Source organism: Cavia porcellus, unplaced genomic scaffold (assembly GCF_034190915.1).
Source record: "Cavia porcellus strain 051 isolate PalLab524CR breed Dunkin Hartley unplaced genomic scaffold, mCavPor4.1 scaffold_22, whole genome shotgun sequence".
NCBI classification, from domain to species: Eukaryota; Metazoa; Chordata; class Mammalia; order Rodentia; family Caviidae; genus Cavia; species Cavia porcellus.
In genome coordinates this window covers 52432979-52454435 of record NW_026947505.1, presented here as the reverse complement: position 1 = coordinate 52454435, position 21457 = coordinate 52432979, and the positions used below count along the sequence as shown (strand labels likewise).

The window sequence follows — 21457 nt, the reverse complement described above, 5'->3', positions numbered from 1 at the left end:
CATATCTTATTTCCATTTCCTGTAACATTTCCAACAAACAGCAAGGAAAGGAATTGTACTGTACTGTCACCTGGACTAGAGATTGGCTTGGATTTTGACTTCCAGGATATCACTTCTGAGAATCTCTGACTTTGAATCTCCCCAGAAAAGTTAAAATTTGTTAATACCATTGCTCCTTACTAGGCATGCAGAAGGAGAAATAGAAAGCCAATATTCTAAAAAAGCAAAGTGGCAAAAGTGTCATCAAGATGAGTTGTAAAGAAGGCTATGTCTCCTGTCTCAACACTTGCCCAAAGGAATGGAAGGTCCAGGAAAATACATATCAGCATCTAGTCTTAGAATGTATCTTGTGTGGAATTCTCATGGGCAGACAAAGAGAAAGAATATAAAGTGAGTTTACTGAGTTTGTGATGTTGATTTCTAGAATACACATGTCAGCTGGGCACACACTGCTCATTTGAATACTTTCTATTGTAAAAATGATCTGTGAAGTGTATATACATCTCTGAAAATTTTCATGAACAGCTACTTAAAGGAGTATTTCAACATGCATATACCTAAGGGCCAGAGTCAAGGGTACAGATTTTGAAACTCTTCTCTATTTTTGTCATTATGGCTCAATTTACAGAGATCTGTAGTAGTCCTTGGAATTTCTCTAGCTCCTGTCAGGTAATGATGACATGATACTTAAATTCTAACAATGACAAACAAGATTTGAATAAAGTGCTCTTCATAGCTTTCTTGGTGATAAAATATCTGGACTCGAGTACTTCTCTCACCTCCATGCAAAAAAATGGTTAGTTGTGAAGCAATATGCAATTTTAGAAATAAGCAACACATTTTGTTTTAAGCATGATGCAGAAATTGAGCTGAGTGCTGCTCTGGAGGTCACCATCATCATTACAGCCTTAGGCTGGAAGCTAGTGCTTTGAAGGGAGTGAGAGGATCGGTAGGCTGATTCGTTCAGTTGTTCAGTGGACCTCAGATGCCTCTGTTCATATATTTCTTGAGCACAGGGCTATCTTATTTAATTCAGTGAGAAATAAATGCATTAGCAAGAGAAGAAGGGCTTATGATTTCTTCTCTGTATTTCAAAGGTATTTCAAATATCCTCCCCATGGAAGAGGCTGCACCGGGAGCCAGACTCAGAGGCCTACTTTGTCTTTCAAGCACAGGGTTAAATCAGACAAGCCCGTGATTTACAAGACCATCTGGGTGTTCAAGGTGATGCACATTGTCCCAGTGTGCAACTGTGGTAAATGTACATTCTAAAGCAATGTCAAGTTCAGACCAGTAGCATCATGCACTGCTTGGTAATTTGAGGGAATACCTAGGAAGGAGGGTAAATGAAGCCTTAATTATTTGGAAAGAAAATCTCATTTGATAGTCTATTCCCGCCCCCCCCCCCCCGACTTCTCCCCTGACTGAGAGATTTGGTGCAAGAGGGGGAAAAAAAAAATAAAAGAAAAAGATAATCAGGAAGGTTAGGAAGAAGTGCCTGCTATTCTGACACCTTCTACTTCATCCTTTCAACTCAAGGACAACGCTGGGTTAAACACAAGGTCCTTTCCGGAAACGATGTGGGCAGAAATCCATCAAAGTACATACATTTTAACAACGCAAAACCATGTACCTTAGGATCCTGTGCGGGAGCCAGCGCCTCACCTTACAGTATTGGGTGGAAATAGCTTCAGATCAAACTTCTCATCTGTAGCCACACGACCGAGCTTTATTTTGTAAAATACCCCACCTGGGTGTTTTGGGTATGTGGCTGAGAATTTTGTTTATCAGGACTGAGTAAGGAATCCTGCAGTCATTTCTAATCAAAGGTTTTACAATCGATGTTGGCTTTGAAATCACCTCGCCCTGCTGCTGTCCCCGGGAGCAAACCATCTTCGTGTGCGGTTCCTACTCAAATCTTTTTTCTTCTGCTTTTCCTTCTTTTTTCCTTTCTAACATCCCTTCCAAAATAATTTAATCTTTAAACTGTCTTAAATCCTTTTGCACGGAAGCAGCATAAAATTCTTAAACCACAGTTACATATAACATCAATCCATACTCATGTTCACAAATTTGAGGGATTGAAGGAGAAATGCATTCTATACTAAGAACTCCAGGAGACTAGCACAGACCCCTATAATCGCCCTCCCCACACCTGGAGCCCTAACGCTCTCCACCTTTGCACCTCAGAGGGAGCAAAAATCCCCCAGCTAGAGCTGGAGCCCCTGCCCGGGGGAGGGATGAGAGAAGCCTGGAAGGTGTGCGCCCCTCACCTTGCGGATGGTGAGTGCAGCCGCGTCGCACTGGGGGAACTGGGGCGTCCCGCTGGCTCCAGAAGTCTCACTCCGAGCAGCTCCTTTATCTCTCGAGCTCTATCTAAGCCCCGCTTCTGTCAAAGCCCGGCTCTGGTGCACTCCCCTCCGGAGCCCCAGTCCGCCAGGGCTCTTGGGCTGCGGCGAGAGGAGCCCGGAGCGCGGCGCGCTGCGCTGCGCCGAGTGGGGGACTGAAGAGGAGGAGGAGGAGCAGATGCAGAGGGCAGAGCGCTCAGCCAGCCGCGGAGGCTGCAGCCACGCAGGACACCGCTGGACGGAGAAAGGGGTGGGGGGATGAAAAGGTGAACCCGGGCGCAGAGCAGGAGGTGGTGCTGGAACAGAACTGGGGTCGGACTCCGGGGTGCACCAGGCTCGCTAAATTCCTGAGCTGAAGGCGCCTTCAGGGTTCCGGGTTGCAGACACTAGAGGGCAGCGCTGTCCTGCTGTACATCTGCTTTATAGAGCTGGAGGTCTGGACAAGGTCCCACCCCTGGTGTCCTAAATTGGCCTAGGCCCAGGCCAAGAAGGGACGTTTGGTGCAACAGAGACAGACTTTGTTTTGGTGCGACAGAGACAGACTTGTTCACCTCTGTGGAAGGCTGCGTGGGAAGGAGGGGACAGCAGTGGGTGGCTCCTCCTTGCAAACTTTTTGTGGGTGAACTGGCATTCCTCAAAAGGGAAAATTATGGTCAAAATCCACAGGGTCCATTAAAGATCAGGTTGAGAAGAAAGAAAGGAGAGGGAGAGGTGGAAAAAATTGAGGGTGGGTCAAAGAGGAAGCGGGGTGAAGAGGTGGGGAAAGCAGTGAAAAGGAGATGGTGTGGGCGTGGGTGTGGGTGTGGGTGGGTTGGATCTGAGAGACCTGCTGAAGCAGATGGGTTGTTTTTCTGGTGTGAATTCTCAGAGGGTTGGCATTTAAGCTTGGCCAAGGACTTTGTCCTCTTCTTATCCTTCTCGGAACACTCAGTTTTGCCGTAAAAACCACAGAAGTTAAACTCGGAGGAGGGACTGTATAGTAGGAACTCTGCTTAGGGGCTGACCAGCTGTTTTCTGTTGGTGCTTGTGGGACTGAAACGTTGGGTCTTTTATGGTTCAGTTCCCTAATATTGTGGGGGAAAGCACTAAGATTATTTGAACTAGAATTCAGGCAGGAAGAACCATAAAATGAATTTTAAGAAAAGCTAATTATGGTCTGTAGACTGCCTGATGCACCCTTTAAAACTGAAAAGGCTTGGAAACTCATGTGGGCAATCCATCTAGCTTCCTCAAACTCCAGCATTATACTGCATCCTTTTATTTAACTTGTTTGAATTGAGAAGACAGTGTTAATTTTTTAGTGTTCTTCAACTTGAAAATTTTTTGAACATATTAAACCTTACAATTGAGCAAGGCAATCCTACATGCCCTTTATCCTGCTTTCTGGAGTGCATCTCAAGGTCACAGGAACAAAGGTGATGAGTATGAAGAGAATTTCACTGAGCAGTGAAAGGAAGGTTGATGAACTACCCTCAAATTGTGATTTGCTTTTGCCTGTGCCATTTAAAAACACAGACAAACAACAAACAAAAACCAAGCAGAATTGCCAGGAGAATAGTATGGGGAAATATTTCTCTATCAAAGAAAGACACATCTTGAAATCAGTTTGATGATAAAAGTGCTATGTAAAAATTATAGAACAAGAACCACTCATTTAAAAAAGAACCTCAAAGAACAGAACTTTTTGGACACCCCAGAGTAAGCATTACTTGATACATGGCCTTACTCTGGTTTTTATTCTGGCAACTTTGGGGTCCTTTCAAAAGATGAAAAAAGATTTAACTTATTCTGTTCATTTCCTTTCAGGAAATAGCTTACTTGATCTTTGATTAATATAATGTAAAGAACTATGGGAATGTGTATTAGACACTTAGAAACTATCCTGAATATATTTCAAATACTCTGTTTTGACAGTTTTCAGATTCATGAAGTTCATGGTTATTCTCAAGATATTAATTAACTTCTGGGATGTATTTTACTGGTTTTAATAAAATTCAACACCCACTTAATCAGGAGCTGATAATTTAATTTGTGGATTGCTCATTTGAATTTCCAGTGGGCTCTAAGTGCTTAATGAGTGTAGGTATATGTAAATCAAACTCCCAATTCATAGTGAAAAATTTCTTGTTGCTAAAAACTTGTCTTTACAGATTGAGTGGAGCCTTGGGTAACTGGCATAACAAATTTCTCACTGTGCACTGGGAATTCATAAAGCAATTAGTTTATCAAATTGGTTCATTCAAAAAATGTTGATAAGTACCACCATGTTTCAGGCATAAGCCAGTTTCTAGGAATATGATAAAGCAGGTCCAATTTCTTGTCTCTCTCATCCTAGAATTCAGTGAAAGACTGATTCACAAACTAGCAAATTGGATCCAGAATAATAGTTTGGGAGTTGGGGAACTAAAGGATGCACAAAGAAGGACAATCTAATTTAGCCTTCAGTGGTGGTAGGATGCGTAAGTTCAGGAGGAATGTTGTTGGTAGCAGTGGACTGCAGGAAATGATGCAAATAGCTCACTTGCATTCCCCAGATTCATTCTAATCACATTTTGTTAACTTTTTGTTTGGATGATGAAGTCACACTGATGTATGAGGAAACAAGGATGCTTGTCTGCACTTTCTTACTAGAAGATAGATCACAAACTTTGTGAGGCAGAGATTATGTATGACTTGTTCTTGACAAAGTGTCAAGACCCTAGTTGACATTGTCTGTGGTTTCCCACCACTACTGTGGAAGTCAGAATAACTTTGGCAGGGAAGGAGTCAGAATGGAGCAGACATGCATATTTATTAAGTTCACACCATCCTAGGTGCTCTCCAGACATTATCCCACCAAATATTCCAGACAGTCCCAAGGTTCACATTTCATCCCACCTATTCTTTGTGGTGTCACTAAGACCAAAAGAGAGTAAGAGAGTAAGAAATGTCTCTAGGTAGGTCCTTCCATTTGTCAGCTTTCAGCAAGCTATATTATGGTAATAAAGTATAACCCCCAATCTCATTGGCTTATTACAGAAAATTATCATATTCAGAGAGCATACTAACTCTAGATTGGCTGTAAATTCGATGTGTTTATTCTGGGGCCTGGACAGATGCAGCAAAGTCATTCTTAAGGTAAAAGGAAGAGAAATGGTGGAACAACACAGCAGCTTTTAACATTTCTGAATAATTATAAGGTAAAACACTTCTGCTCACATTTCATTTGCTAAACTAAGTCACATGATTGAGGTTGCTGTCTGTTGAATAAAAAGTATGAGAGATTCCAAGGAGGAGCTTAGTAAAGATGAACCTAGGAGTGAAAAAATGTTGTGAACAACAGCTGGAGGAAAGTCCATGCTATGCAAGCCTCCATTCCATTCCAGAGGACAGGCCAGATTGAAGTCATTGAGTTTGTGTATGGGCCTCATCCGTTGCACCCTGGAGGGTGGGGCAGCTATAAGAATGCAAAACTGACGGGAACCCCAACACCCAGGACAAAAGCCTGGTGCACAGATGCACACACCTCTGGAAGGTGAAGTAATCAGTGAGGCCAGTAACATAGAAGCAGGAGTGAAGAGTCAGTAGTTGGACTCTGGAGAACTCCACTGACAGATGACCAGTCTCAGTCCCCATATCCAGAGGCCAAGATCAGGTCCATACCCAGAATATCTCTGTAATGCAGCATGGTTACGAGCACAGAACTACAAACACCAGAAGAAGAAACTGAACATAGATACCACTGTGGGCCTGCCAGCTACTATCAGGGACCAATAGCCAGTGCTGGTGGGGAGAACAAGCTAGCCAAGGTCCCCCACATCTGCCACTATCAGGGGAGCCTTGGAGTAGCTGTACTTCAAGTAGCTGAAAAAGTCATCCCTAAACCCTAATGCATTTCTGGGAACCTAGGATAGGAGAAAACCAGGTGCTCAAACTATTCCCCTACATGAGTTGGACAGCCAACATGGGAAGGGCCTGGGACTCCATCACTGGCTTGTAAAGAGGAATGTAGGAAAATGTCAAGTTGAAGAAGCAAAAGGCAATTTCAAATCTCCAGCCCATACAGAATGAGTCTAGGAGACACAGAAACAAAAGAAGTTGGAAGTCACACACTTGAAATTTCTGAAAGATAGCAACTGAAATAAACAAATTCATGAGGCTATAAAAGTAATCATATCAGAAAAAACATCTCAGGTAAAAGAACAAATGACAAACGTAATGAAAGAAATGGTGAGCATACCTAAAGAAGACTAGATAAAAAAGAGGAGCGTTGTTAGTTGATGGAAACCTTGAATGAAAAATACAGGAAAGAATTGCAATATATCAAACAGATTCAAAGAGATATCCAGGAGATTAAGAATTCCATTGAAAGTTGGCAAAATTATTTGAAACTGAAGATAGACCTTCAGACCTTGAAGACAGGATTTCAACTAGTGATCATGAAAGGAAATATCTCTTAAAGATAACCAGGAACCAGGAAATAACAGTTCAATCTCTGCAAGACAATGCAAAGAAAAATAGTTTAAGAGTGATAGGTGTCAATAAAAAAGCAAAGATCAACACGAATGCCACAAAAAACTATTCATAGAAATAATAACAGAAAAATTCCTAAGCAGGGGAAGAGAATCTGGCATATAGATAAGTGAGGCATATAGCACTCCAACTACCCAAAACTAAAATAAAGCTACTCCCAGACATGTCATAATCAAGGTCTTAGAAATTCAGAATAAGAGGAGAATATTAAAGGCTGTTAGAGAAAATAACTAGATCACCTATAAAGGAAAGCCCATCAGAATAATGACAGGCTTCTCAACACAAACCATCAAGAGCTTGGAGTGAAATGCTTCAAGTCCTGAAGAAAAGAGGTTCCAACCTAGATTTATGTACTCTGCAAAACTATCTCTCAAAGTTAATGGAGACATAAGATGCCTTCATGATAAAGAAAAACTTAAGGAATTAATTACCATCAGACCAATTCTGAAAAAGAGTTCTGGAGGATATTCTAGACAGAGATAAAGATGACCATGCTTTCAGGAGCAGTAGCAGAGGGTAATTGCCAAGCAGGGCAGGCAATCAAACAGAGAGGAAAAGTGGTGGGCCAATGGCAGGATACAACTGCCTGGACATAACTGCCAGCCACCATCAGGAACCAGTAGCCAGTGCTGGTGGTGAGAACCAAATATCCAAGTGTCCCTGCATCTGCCACCATCAGGGGAGCATGGTAGAGATGAGCCAGTGCATATCAATTGTAGCCATTAATGTAGATATCATCAACGCACCAATAAAAGGAAACATGGGTGAAATAGATCAAGAGTTGAAGGAAAACTGGTGGACTGAAGGTCAGAGGATACAATACAATGCTCCATGTAATAGGGACCCAGAAAAAAGTAGGGTAGCTTGCCCATCAACGATGGACTGAATGGGAAAGGTATGCATTTTTATACAATAGAAGGCTACTCAGCTACAAAGAAGGATAACCTTGAGGCTTTTTTGAGTGGAATGGTTTACGTGAGTGAACATCATGCTGTCTCCCTAGTATACAAAACTGAATGAGTTAGTGGGATCAAAATGTACAATAGATATTATGAAGGTGAAAGGGGAAGAAATGTCTAAAAAGGGGTGGTGGCAGCCATTGTTAATTTCCTATTACCTTGTTTTGAAGTCCTGTATCATTTTCATTGTTTGGTTTTGTTAGATTCTATTATGTGTGATGGTATGGGAAACTATTTTTTTATTTAAGGTGAAAAAGAAAAAAAAACAGAAAAAGGGTACAAGTAATACAGAATTTTTTTAAAAAGTAGGAAATCACTAGTTAATAGATTACGTACTGTCATCTTAGAAATAGTTGTTCAAGTTACAAAATTAAAGCATATAAAGTGGACATTCAAACAGTGAGACTGCAAACAGTCTGTTCAATGATCCAACAAAGACTCAGTAATATGGTTATCTATCTTATATGCTTAAATATAAATGCAGTTATATCCTTTAGAGCACTTCCTTTTCCTCTCTTTTTTACAATAACAATTACACATGTTGGGTTTTATTACTCCCACAGTTCTTATTACTTTTTTTTGAAGAGAATAAAACCAAATGTGACATAACAACACAGAGTCAGTCAAATCAAAAGGATGGACATAGTACATAATGTAAAAACAGAATACAAGGTGATCAACAATCGTTACCATAATTTATCTTGCTACCTTAAAAAGAACTGCCTATATCATCAGTTATAATGAAACTGGACAAAACAATAAAGAACACAACCAATAAAACCATAACATTGGAGACATTACAGGACTGCAAAAGAAAATAATAGTCAAACCAGAATGGGCGTCATAATGAATCTTACTGTCTTCCCAGTTGTTGCCTATACTCTCAAACTTGGTACTATCAAGCAAAACAGAATAGAGTGAAATCAGTCAAAACAAGATGGTGAGAGCAATACAGCATTTCAAATCAAGTTAATAGGAAATCAAAGTGGGTTACTATAATATATCCTGCTATTTATTTATTTTTCCCCTTAATTAAAAAGATAAAAATAAAAAAAATAAATAAGAAAAAAGGAGATTGAGATAAAAGAGGACATAACAACAAAACAGCACAGGTCAGAACATAAGAATTTAAGCAACATGTTTCACCACAAGATATCCCAACATAAAAGTAGTTATCATAGTGTCTCTTTCCTTGAAATATTTGAGTGTAACTTCATATAATGTAGCATCAAACATATCAAGACAATGTAAAACCATTCAAGAGAATGACAGTGTTACAGGATATTTAGAACCAACTAACAGATAATGAACAATGGTTTCTGTATTATCTCCTTGTCTATAAAAGTTTTTGTTTATACTATCACATATAATAAAATCCAATAAGATACAACATGTTAAGACTGATGAGAGACAGAAGAACAAAATTGATGGGACTTCAAAACAAGATGATATTAAATCAGAACTAGCAATTATGATGCATTGTTTTCTCCAAAATAGCTGTTCATACCATCTCAGACAATAAAATCAAACAGTCCAGAATAAAACCATTACAATTAATGAATGAAAACCTAATAAGTCTTCAAAGCAATATAATGGGGAATCATGATTACCACATACTTTTATGTATTGTTATCATTTCTTAAACTAGGGAAACTATTCAGTATTTATACATGTGGGTTTATTTATTTTACTTATGAATATGGTCTCAAGCTGTGCTGATTTTTTTAAATAAATATCTCAATGTTATTATTCTTTATAGCTAAGTAGTACTCCATTGCATAAAAATACCACAACTTTTTTATCCATTCCTCAGTTGATGGACACTTAGGTTGTTTCCAAGATCTGGCAATTACAAAGTTTGCTGCTATACATATGGGTGCCCATATATCACAGTGGTATGATGCTTTCAGTTCTTCTGGGAATATGCTTAGAAGTGGGATAGCTGGAACAAATGGGACTTCCAATCTTAGCTTTTTGAGAAATCTCCAGACTGATTTCCACAATGGCTGCACCAGTCTACACTCCCACCAACAGTGCAGGGCAGCTCCTTTTTCCCCACAGCCTCTGCAGCGTTTGTTGTTGGCCATTCTTTCAGGAGTGAGATGGAATTTCAGTGTGGTTTTAATTTGCATTTCTCTAATGAATAATGATGATGAACATTTTTTCATGTATCTATTTGCCATTTGTATTTCTTCATCTGAGAAGTGTGTATTCATCTCAGATGCCCATTTTTGGATTGGATCTTTGAATTTTGGGTGTCTGATATTTTAATTCTTTATATGTTTTAGACAGAAGTCCTTTGTCTGAGGGAGAGTTCACTAAGATTTTTTCCCAGTTTGTGGGTTTTCTTTTCACTATGCTGGAGATTTTTTTTGACATGCAGAAACTTTTTAATAGGACATGATCCCAGAGGGGCTGGGGATTTAGCTCAGCGGCATAAGCACCTGCCTTGCAAGCAGGCAGTTGTGAATTCAATCCCCGGTACCAAAAAAAATAAAACACACACACACACACACACACACACACACACACACACACACACATACACACACACACACACAAATACATGATCCCAGTTATTGATTCTGGGAAGTATTTCCCACGGGTTTTGTGTCCTGTTTATGAATTCTCTGCCTACCCCTATGTCTTCAAGGTTTTTACCCAATTTGTCTTCCAATATATTCAGTGTTTCTGTTTTAACATTCAGACCTTTGATCCATTTAGATTTTAATTTAGTACATGGTGATAGGCATGGGTCTAGTTTTAGTTTTTGGTATATGGAGAGCCAGTTTTTCCAATACCATTTATTAAAGAGACTGTCATTCTTCTACTGAACCTGCTTGGTCCCTTTATCAAAGATAAGGTGGTTGAGTGTGTTTGTAGTTGTAGTTGAATCTTCTAATCTATTCCATTGATCTTCAGCTCTGTTTCGATTCCAGTACCTGGTTGATTTTACTACGGTTGCTTTGTAGTATAACTTCAAGTCAGGGATTGTGATGTATCTGCCTTGCCTTTGCTCTCAGAATTGTCTTTGCTATTCTAGGTCTCTTCTCACTCCAGATGAATTTTAGGAGTGATTTATCTAGATCTGTGAGGTATGTTGATGGTATTTTTTATTGGGATTACATTGATTCTGTATAATAGTTTTGGGAGAATGTCCATTTTCACAATATTTATTCTTCCTATCCATGAGCAAGGGATGTCTTTCCACTTTCTGAGATCCTCTTCAATTTCTTTTTTCAGTGTATTATAATTTTCCTTGTATGGGTCTTTCACTTCTTTCATTAGTGTAATTCCTAAATATTTCATTTTTTTTGGCTGCTAGTGTTAAGGGTGTGGCTTGTCTTATTTCTATTTCTGTGATCTTGTTGTTAGTGTATAGGAATGCTATTGATTTTTGAATTTTGATGTTGTATCCAGCTACCTTACTGAATTTATTTATGTTTAAGAGTCTTTCAATGGAGTTGTGGATGTCTTCTATGTAGAGTATCATGTCATCTGCAAATAATAATTTAACTTCTTCTTTTCCTACCTTTACCCCTTTTATTTTTCTCTCTTGTCTTATTGTTCTGGCTAGTATTTCCAGTAAAATACTAAATAGGAGCAGTGATAAGGGACATCCTTGTCTTGTGCCTGATTTTAAAGTAAAGGCCTTCAATTATTGGCCATTTAGTATGATACTGGCTGTTGGTTTGTTATAGGTGGCCTTTATTATATTGAGTTAAATAGAATCTATTTCAATTTTCTGTAATGTTCTTATAAATGAATGTTGGACCTTATCAAAAGCTTTTTTTGCATCTGTAGAAATGATCATATGATTATTACTTTTGGTTTTATTAATATGGTGAATTACATTTATTTATTTATGTATGTTGAACCATCCCTGCATACCTGGGATGAATGCCAATTGGTCATGGTGCATAATCTTCTTGATGATATGCTGCATTCTATTTGCCAATATTTTATTGAGAATTTTTGCATCTGTATTCATTAGGGAAACTGGCCTGTAGTTCTCTTTTTTAGTTGAGTCTTTCTTCAGTTTTGGTACTAGGGTAATATTTGCTTCCAGGAATGACTTAGGAAGGATTGCTTCCCTTTCAATTTCATCGAACAGTATAGGAGTGTGGGTATTAAGTCATCTTTGTACTTCTTGTAGAATTCTGCAGTGAATCCATTTGGGCCTGGGCTCTTCTATGTAGGTAAGGACTTAATTATGTTTTCAATTTCATTAATTCAAATTGGGTTGTTCAGTAGTTTTACATCTTCTCTACCTAGGTTTTGTACTTCATATGTTTCTAGGAATCTGTCTATTTCCTCTGTGTTATCAAACCTATGAGAATAGAGGTTTTTGAAATAGGTGTTGATGATCTTCTGTATTTCTACAGAGTCTGTAGTCATTTCACATTTTCAATCCTTATTGCATGAATTTGAGCTTTTTCTTTCCCTTTTTAAATAAGGTTGGCTAGGGGCTTATCAATTTTATTTATTCTTTCAAAGAACCAACTCTTTGATTCATTGATTCTTTGGATTGTTATTTTAGTCTCTACTGCATTAATTTCTGCTCTAATTTTATTATTTCCTCTCTTCTTTTGGCTTTCGGCTTGACATAATCTTCTTTTTCTAGATGTTTGAAGTGTAACATCCAGTTGTTTATTTGTATTCTTCTTGTTTTCCTGATATGGGAACTCAGTGCAATAAATTTTCATCTGAGGACTACTTTCATTGTGTTCCACAAATTCTGATAGGTATTATTTGTATTTTCATTTGCTTTTAGGTATTGTTTAATTTCTTCTTTAAGTTCCCCTGTGACACACTGATTACTCAAGAGTGTGTTTTTCAGTTTCCATATGTTTGTGGGATATTTGCAGTTTCTTTTATCATTGATTTCTAATTTCATGGCATTATGATCTGAGAGCATGCAAGTGATAATTTCAACTCTTTTGCATTTATTTAAATATGCTCTGTGAGCTAATATATGGTCTGTTTTAGAGAATGACCCATGTACTGCTGAGAAGAATGTGTATTCTGTTGTTGCGTGGAACACTCTGTATATGTGTATCAAGTTCATTTGTTCACTGGTGTGATTCAGTTCTGTTATTTCTTTGCTGATTTTCTGTCTGGTTGACCTGTCCCTTGGTGTCAATGGTGTATTAATGTCTCCTGTTTTAATTGTGTTACTGCTAATTTGGTTTTTCATTTCTGTTAATAGTTGTTTTATATAACTGGGTGCTCTGGAATTTGGTGCATATATATTTAAGATAGTTATCTCTTCCTCTTGAAGTTTTACTCTATCCAGTATGCAGTGACCTTATCTCTTCTGATTATTATTGATTTTAAGTTTACATTGTCTGCAAAAAGAATAGCTATCCCCACTTTTTTGGGGGTTCTTTCCATCCTTTGACTTTCAGTATCCTTTTGGGTTAGATGAGTTTCTTGGAGACAGCATATGGTTGGATTTTGTTTCTTGATCCATTCTGCAATCTGTTTCTTTGAATTGATGCATTGAGTCCATTTACATTAAAGATTATAACTGTTATATATTGGCTTGTTTTTGATATGTTATTTTTCTGCTGTTAATTCTTTAGCTTTCCACTCTGTTTAATTGTTTGCCTTGCTTAGTGTTTTTTTTTCCTATGTCTATCTAGAATGTATTTCAGTATTCTTTGCAGGGTTGGCTTGGTGATCATGCATTTCTTTAGCTGTTCTTTGTCATGGAAGTATCTTATTTCTGCATCCATTTTTAAGGACTGTTTTTCAGGGTACATCAGTCTAGGCTGCAAATCATTTTCCTTTATTATCTGAAATACTTGACTTCATGCTCTTGTTGACTTCATTGTGTTGAGAGAGAAGTCTGTTGTGATTCTGATAGGCTTTCCTTTATAGGGGATCTGTCTTTTCTCTCTGATAGCTTTTAGTATTCTATTCTTATGTTGGATTTCTGGGATGGTGATTATTATATGCCTGGGTGTAGCTTTATTTTGGTTATGGCTATTTGGAGTTATATATGCTAAACTAATCCTAATGTCAGTTTCCATTCTCATAGTTGAAAATTTTCAACTATGACTTCTGTGAATAGCCTTTTGATATCATTTGTGCTGTTTCCTTCTTTTTCATTTATCCCTCTTACTCTTATGTTGTTTTTCTTTGCATCATCTTGCAGCTGTTGAATTTTTATTTCCTGATTCCTTGTTTTATTTTAAAAAAGATCTTTCCTTTTCCTGTTCACTAGCTGCAATCTTGTCTTCGAGGTCTGGAATTCTGTCTTCACATTCTTTGAGGTGGTTTTGACAATTTTCAATGAAATTTTTGGTTTCCTGCATATCTTTTTGAATCTGCCTCATGCATTCTGTTTGTTTCTTAAATTCTTCAAGGATTCTATCTTTTTGTTTTGTTCCTCTAATTTTTTAACTGTGTCTTCTTTAGATGTGTTCAGCATCTCTTTCATTACTTTTATCATTTCTTCTTTTACCTTGGAGATTATTTCTAGTTTGAATTCCTTTAAAGCTTCCTGGAGTTGCTTCTTTATTTCAGTTGCTATTATTACAGGCATTTCAGGTGTATGGCATATATTTTCTTCTATGCACATGGCTCCTAATCTTTCTTGGGGTGGGCTGAAGGTTTGAGATTGCATTTTGGTTTTTAATTTTGCCATTTTTGTATATTTCTGTGCTTCAAGTGTTTTTCTAAAGCTTCCCTTGGATGTGGTGGAAATCATTTCCTATGTCCTAGGATCATGGGACTGAATGGTGGTTGCTGAGCTTGGTCTAGTCAGCCCCTGAGGCCCTCCTGTGCTACCTTCAGTGTTCCAAGTAGCTTGGCAGGCACTTACCCACTGTGGATGATGGGCTAAAGCTCTCCCTGGGCAAAGACCAATGTCCTGAAACTCACTTCACCTGCTCTCCACACCCATAATTGAAGAAGATCTTGGGGGTAATCTACTCAGGCTGGAAAACCTCCCAAGGTGAGTCTAGAGTGGCTGGGCTCTGGGCGGCTTCTTGAGCTCTGGGAGCAATGATCTTAACACAATGTCCCAGGCTCAGGATGCCATGTGGACTCACCCCAGCCACCAGCTGAGTTTCCTGGCTCCAGGTTCCAGTGAAGGTTGCTGGGCATGTCCCGAGCAGGCCTGAAACCTGCCAGGCAACTGCAGCCTAAGTGTGGCTGTTCTCTGGGTGAGTCCTTGAGCTCTGGGAGCTATGATCTTAACACAGTCTTCTGGGTTCTGAATGGGGAACAGACTCACCCCAGCCACCAGTTGAGTTTCTGGGTTCCCAATTCCAGAGAAGGTGGCTGGACATGTCCTAGGCAGGCCTAAAGCCTGCCAGGTGAGCACAGCCTAGTTTGGCTGGGCTCTGGGTGGCCCGTTGAGCTCTGGGAGCAATGATCTTTTTTTTTTTTTAATTTAAAGAAAAGGAAACAAAAGAATACATGGAGATTTTAAAAAAGGGTAGAAATGATACAAACTTACAGAAAAACAAACGGTAAGAAATTGCTGGTTGATAAGTTACACATTGTCATCTTAGAAGTAGCTGTTCATGTTATGGAATTAAAGCATTTAGAATGACATTCATAAAGTGACACTACAAACCCTTCTGCTCTATGATCGAACAAGAGCTCAGTAACATGGTTATCAGTCCTACACATTTGTTTTACTTCTCAAAGAGGGTAAGATTAAACATATCAAAACAGAATATAACAGTTAAAAAAACAATTTAAAGAAATACAGATTTCATAGCAAGCCCACTGGAGATCTTGATTGTCTATCTAACTGTCTCTAGTTTCTTACAAATAGTTGTCCCCATCTTCACCCACCTTATATACTTAGTGTATATTATAGAACTAATCAAATCATTGAAGACTTTTTAGGTCCTCAAGTACCAAATTAGGGAAGACAATAGTAACTACTAACGCATCTCTCCTTCTCTTTGTGATAGCTGTCCCCATCTCTACATATGCTGAAATTGAACTCAAGAAACCAGTCCAATGTCATTCTAATCAGCAAACATTAGTATTGCTAGAATTTCTATCATAATGCTACTAAATTAGCCTCGGGTTTCTTAGTGTCTCTTCCTCAGAGTATCTGTTCATTACATCTTACATTATATAATCTGTTCTCATAAATAATTAAAAAGAAAAAAAGAACCCATGTGTGAATTTTTACATATATATCTATCCTCTCTGTGTTATAGGGAATACCAAGTCATAGCAAGACAGCAAAACAATTTCCTAGAAAAACATGCAATGGATAAAACATGTAAGACCACAATATAGATGATCTTCCATAGTTACTATGTTTCCTCTTGTTATTTTCAATAGATTTGACCACCACACTGGCTTATTATAGTTAAATATAGTATCACCTATTTTTATAAAAACTTAACTTTGGCAGCATTGTAGGGTTTGGAAGTTGTTACTAATTAATACCAGTATGGATATTCTTTACATCTTGTCATCCTCAGAGTAGTTGCCTCTACTTTCAGGGTTGATACTGACAAGCATACCAATTTCAAATAAAATCAGCCATGGCCAACCCATAGTCTTACGATTCAGATTCAATTAAGATCAGCCATAGTAAGACGATGTAAGTATTATAGGATTTCAGTTTAAGTTAATAGGAAAGTAAGGATAGGTACCATGGTATAACCTGCTATTTTTGGGTCAAGATGTCTGTGTCCTCAAATCTGACATGAGTGGACAGACCAGAACAAATTAAATTCAATCTAAATATGGCACTAGGGCTACTGTGTCTTTTAAATCGTTATACACTATTAGCAATGACCTCTGCTTTTTTTAAAAATATAGTTTCAGAGCTGTCTATACTAAAGACTAGCTTACCGTCTCTGCCTCATGTCTGCTACTCCACTTTTCTGCTATAATTTGTCCACCTTATTCCCTCATTCCATTGTCTGCCCCGTTCACTGAGGCCTCTCTGCCACTGTTGCTGGAATCCTGGTATCTCTTCCTCTCTTTCTCTGTAATGTCCTTCAGCGCTCTCTGTAGGGTTGGATTGGTGGCCACGAACTCCCACAGTTCCTCCTTGTCTTGAAAGTATCTTATTTCTTCATTAATTTTTAGAGAGAGTTTTGATGGATATATGAACTTTGGTTGCATATTTTTTTCTTTCAGGACTTGGAATATTTCTCCCCACTCCCTTCTTGACTTAAGAGTTTGTGTTGATAAGTCTGCTGTTATTTTGATACATTTCCCGTTATAGGTAACCTGCATCTTTTCTCTGGCTGCTTTTAATATTCTGTTTTTTTGGTGGATTTCTGGGATCTCGATTATTATATGTCTAGGTGTAGATCTGTTTTGGTTGTAGGTAGCTGGTGTTCTGTATGCTTCTTTTATCTGGATATCATTTCTTTTTGCTATACATGGGAAATTTTGCTTTAATATATCTGTGAATATTTTTTGTATTTCATTTTTGGATGTTCCTGCTTCCTCATTCACATTCTTTATCCTTAGGTTATGTATCTTTTTGTCATCTTCCAGTTTTAGAATTGCTTCTTTCTGGTTCCTTGTTATTTTTAAGAGGCTTTTTCTTTCACGTTCATATGTCCTAAATCTCTCTTCAAGTTTCAAAAGGCTGTCTTTAGTTTCTGTCAAGGCATTTTGCCAATATTCAATGGAGTTCTGAGTTTCCCGATATTCTCTTTGGATCTGTTTCATGTATTCTAAGTTATGCTTAAATTCTTCTTCAGATGCTTCTCTTTCTTTTCTGATTTCCTCAGTTCTTCCATATGTGTTCTCTTGGGCGGGGCTTGTCATTTCTTTAATTAATCTCTTTATATCTTGCCTCACTTGGATCAGGAGTACAGCTTTAAATTCCTCTATGAGATCATGTAGGTACTTTTTAATTTCGGCTGATGCTGTGTCGAGTAGTGGATGGTTACTGTGCTTGTTCTCTTCAGTGTTTAGTTCTCCTGGGCTTATTTTCTCCTGTTGGGCAGCTGGAGATTTTTTTTTATTTTTATCTCTTGTCATGTTTCTGGTTTCTTTCAGACTGTCCTGGAGTTCTCTGGCCCTCTCCGAATTGCTTAGGGCCTTTCAGAAGCGTGCTGGCTTGAGTTTTTGCTGTCCTCCCCAATTTACTGTTATCTGGGGTAGGCTGGGATGCAGGGGTGGTACAGGCTAGTCTCTAGCCTCTGTGCCAGTTAGTTCCTAAATTAGGCTGAACTTTCTGGTTGTCACTGAGTTGTGACTATTTTGTATCCGCTTATTGGGCCCCAAGCAGAGGCTTGGTTTAGCCCCAGTATCTCCTGCCGGTTCTCTTTGTACCAGAAGCAGCTGACTAATATCACTATGGCACAGGGTCCTGCCCAAATCTCAGCTGTTCTCTTCCAGACCTCTCTGTGTCACGAGCACCAGCACAGCAGAACTGCCCAAACTCAAGATGTCTCCCACCAGTTCTCTGTATGAGGCTGAAGCCAACACGTACTCAGGCTCTGCCCAATTCCAAGATGCCTTCCACTAGCCCTCCCTACAGGGGGCTCAGTGACGCCACTGAGCTGTAGGTTCTGCCCAACTGTAAAATGGCTGCCACCAGACTCTGTGTTATTGATGTCCCCGTGGTGGCGGGCACTGTCCCGTTCCAAGATGTTCTCTGGCCAACCCCAGCAGTCGCAGGGTCCCCAGTACTCACCAGGGTCCACGCCGCCCACGTTTCCCATGCTCCCGGCACAGCGCGGATCGGTCAGAAACCCGCGCTGCGTGCCCTCCCGGCACAGTGCGGAACCGTCAGAAACCCGCGCGGCGTGCACTCGCGGCCCGGCGCGGAGCAGTCAGAGATCCGCGCTGCGTGCACTCGCGGCCCGGCGCGGAGCAGTCAGAAATCTGCGCTGTGTGCAGGGAGCAATGATCTTAACTCAGTCTCCTGGGCTCTGGATTTGGGAAGCTATTTTTAGGACCACAAGATATATTGTTGATTTCCTATTATCTTATTTTGAAATCCTGTTTCATTTTCATTGTTTTGTTTCAATTGGCTTTGTTCTGTTCTGATTGTTTGATATTTTATTAAGTCTTATGATATGGGCTGCCATTAAGATAACATAAGGCATTATGGTAGCCATTGTTGATTTCCTGTCATCTTGTTTTAAAGTCCTGTACTTGTCTCATTGTTTTATTTTGCTTGGTTTTATTCTCTTTCATTTTGTTTGGTTTTATTCTCTTTGCAATAAAATAAAAAGTATTGTGAGCAAGTTGTTCAATTGGTAACAGTCTCTAGCAAGTCTTTTCAATGAAGGCATCTTCTCTTTATTGTTTTGAGTTTATTTGCTAATTGTGTTTAACAACGTTAGTATAAAGGGAGAAAAGTAATGATTCCTGGCAAAGCAATTCAATTGACTAGAAAATGTCCTCTGGGTAAAAATTACATAGGAAGCACCCGGAAAGTTGGCCCTGCCCTAGGAAAAAATTCTATACTCTGGTCACCGACTGGTTCTTCCTCTGTTGGCACTGTTGCTAGGAGAAAATAAGAATGTACACTAGAGGGAACAAGATCTCTAACACCAGTCAATGGTTTTGAGAGTGGTTCAGGACAAACACAGGTAATCATCAAAAGTAATGGGAAGAAGTTCTTTCACTGATGATTAGTCATAGGTGATACATTGAAAGCCTCAAACTTGGAAGGTTGAAAGTTATGTAAAACCTAGTCCCTGTCTTTAAGGAGCTCAACATCCTAAGTAGGTGAAAGCACTTAATTCCTATATGAAGAAACTGAAGAATAAGAAGAACCCCTTTGGAGGGACTGAGGCTAAGCTATTTTGACAAAGGTGCATAGAGTAGAGCTGGACTTCTCTTTGTGGTGCTAATCCTTCGACCTTCCTGTCCTTGGGGGGGGGGGCATGCTTCTATGTACTTAAGGGAATTGTCTGAGAGTGGTAAGAAAATGGATCTGGGAACTTTTCAGCCTGATACATTCTAGATGGACAAGCCATATGTCACATGCTATGTCTATGTGTTCTAAATATGTTCTTTTTGCCCAGTTCTTTGTATTTATTTATTTACTTATTTATTTTTTTAAACAATGTCTCATTATATAATTCAGGATGACCTTGAACTCACATCTTCTTGCCTCAGATTCCCAAGTCGTGGACTTCTAGGCATGTTCCACCATGCCTAGTTCTGTGTCCCTGTTTCAATAAGTAAATAGTTTGCAAGTTTCTATGAAAGCATAGAAAGCATAACCTTCCCTTCCACTCAATGTGTCAACTTGGTTTTATAAACTGTTGTAAAGGAGATGCTGACAACCTGTAAAAGTGATTCACATATTTGTGTGTATGTCATTCTATGTTGCACATCTAACATGGAGAGTGCATTTGGTTCTGCTCTTCCTGAGTTCTGGACAAGGCTGGAAGTCCTTGTTCTGTGCTCCCATAAGGACTTCAGTGATTTGGTACCACAGTAATGGCTGTCTCCTCTCTTCTTTCACCACTCTAAGTGATAATATTTGGGCTATTGTCACTCTGATTTTACACTCTATGATTCAGATTCCAGCCCCAGACCTCACAGTAGAATGATCTTTGGACAACTTCTTATCTGACATTCATTTAAGTTTCCAAATCTCTAGAATGGGAATGGTAACTCATTAGACGTAAATGAAAGATTTTCTCAAGAGATGATGCACAGTGGATGACACACACTAAATGATCAGAATTAGCTATTAAAATATTTTTTCTATTTTCTTTACTAAGAGGGAGATTCATTTATTGGATTTATTTCAATGTCTGTGCCCCTGGTTTCTGAACCTTTTTTTTTTAGCTTGCAGATGGGAATATTCTCTGTTCCAAATTCTCTGTCTTATAATTGACTCTTCTTTCTTTTTTTTCCTTGAAAATATCTTCTTGTTTTTGTCATAACCATTTAATATTGACACTAGTACTAATTTTAATCATTGTAGTACTGGAGATTGAATCCAGTTAGACATCCAGTGCTTTTAGCTTTATTCTTTTAATTTTTGAAACAGAGTCTTGATAAGTCGCTAAGTTGCCAATACTAGAAATGAACTTGTATGGAATCTTTCTTCCTCATCTTCCCAAAGTGCTGAGATTACAGACAAGTGCCACTATATCTGACTAGCACTACCATTTAATATCATGGAAAGAAAAATACCATGTTCAGCATTTCTCATTTTTCAACTCCTATTGATTTTTACTGAACTAAATATAGCTTCTAACTTTGTTATGCTGTCAAGACTTCCCCTAGGAAAATCACCAGTGACTTTGAAATTACAAATTACAAAGAATCTGCTTGTTTGATTCTTATGTCCTTTATCAGTTTTAGCACTGCTGACCACAAGTCTTCCTTAAACTTTCTCTGTTCTTGGCCCTAGGAATGCTTCTCTGCTGATATTCCTGTCTCTTACACTGTTATGAACAAGCTGCCTTCCCTGAATTTTCTTTCTTTGAGTGTCCTGTAGATACGGCTGATCATAGGCACAGTTTTTGGAGTTAGAGATTTTAAAGGTAAACTTGAGTAAATGGGCATACATTTATGTATTTAGATAAGACTAAAGTATTTTTTTCTAATGGAGTGAATTTGACAAAATATTATAATTCTTATCTGAAATAATAAACGGTAGAGAAGCAAAGACTTGGAAAAATACTAACTGGAGGATAATAGTCTTAGGTAAAGTAATGT

At 38.7% G+C, this 21457-nt stretch overlaps 1 protein-coding gene across 1 annotated transcript in view; it reads right to left on the bottom strand.

Moving 5' to 3' along the window:
- The window catches only part of Htr1e (5-hydroxytryptamine receptor 1E), a 102797-nt gene extending 100074 nt beyond the window's left edge, over window positions 1–2723 (bottom strand). Inside the window, exon 1 of the mRNA XM_063232864.1 lies at window positions 2274–2723. The gene's annotated coding sequence lies outside the window, so the exon portion shown is untranslated. The remainder of the gene's footprint in view (window positions 1–2273) is intronic.
- Window positions 2724–21457: the final 18734 nt, after the last annotated feature.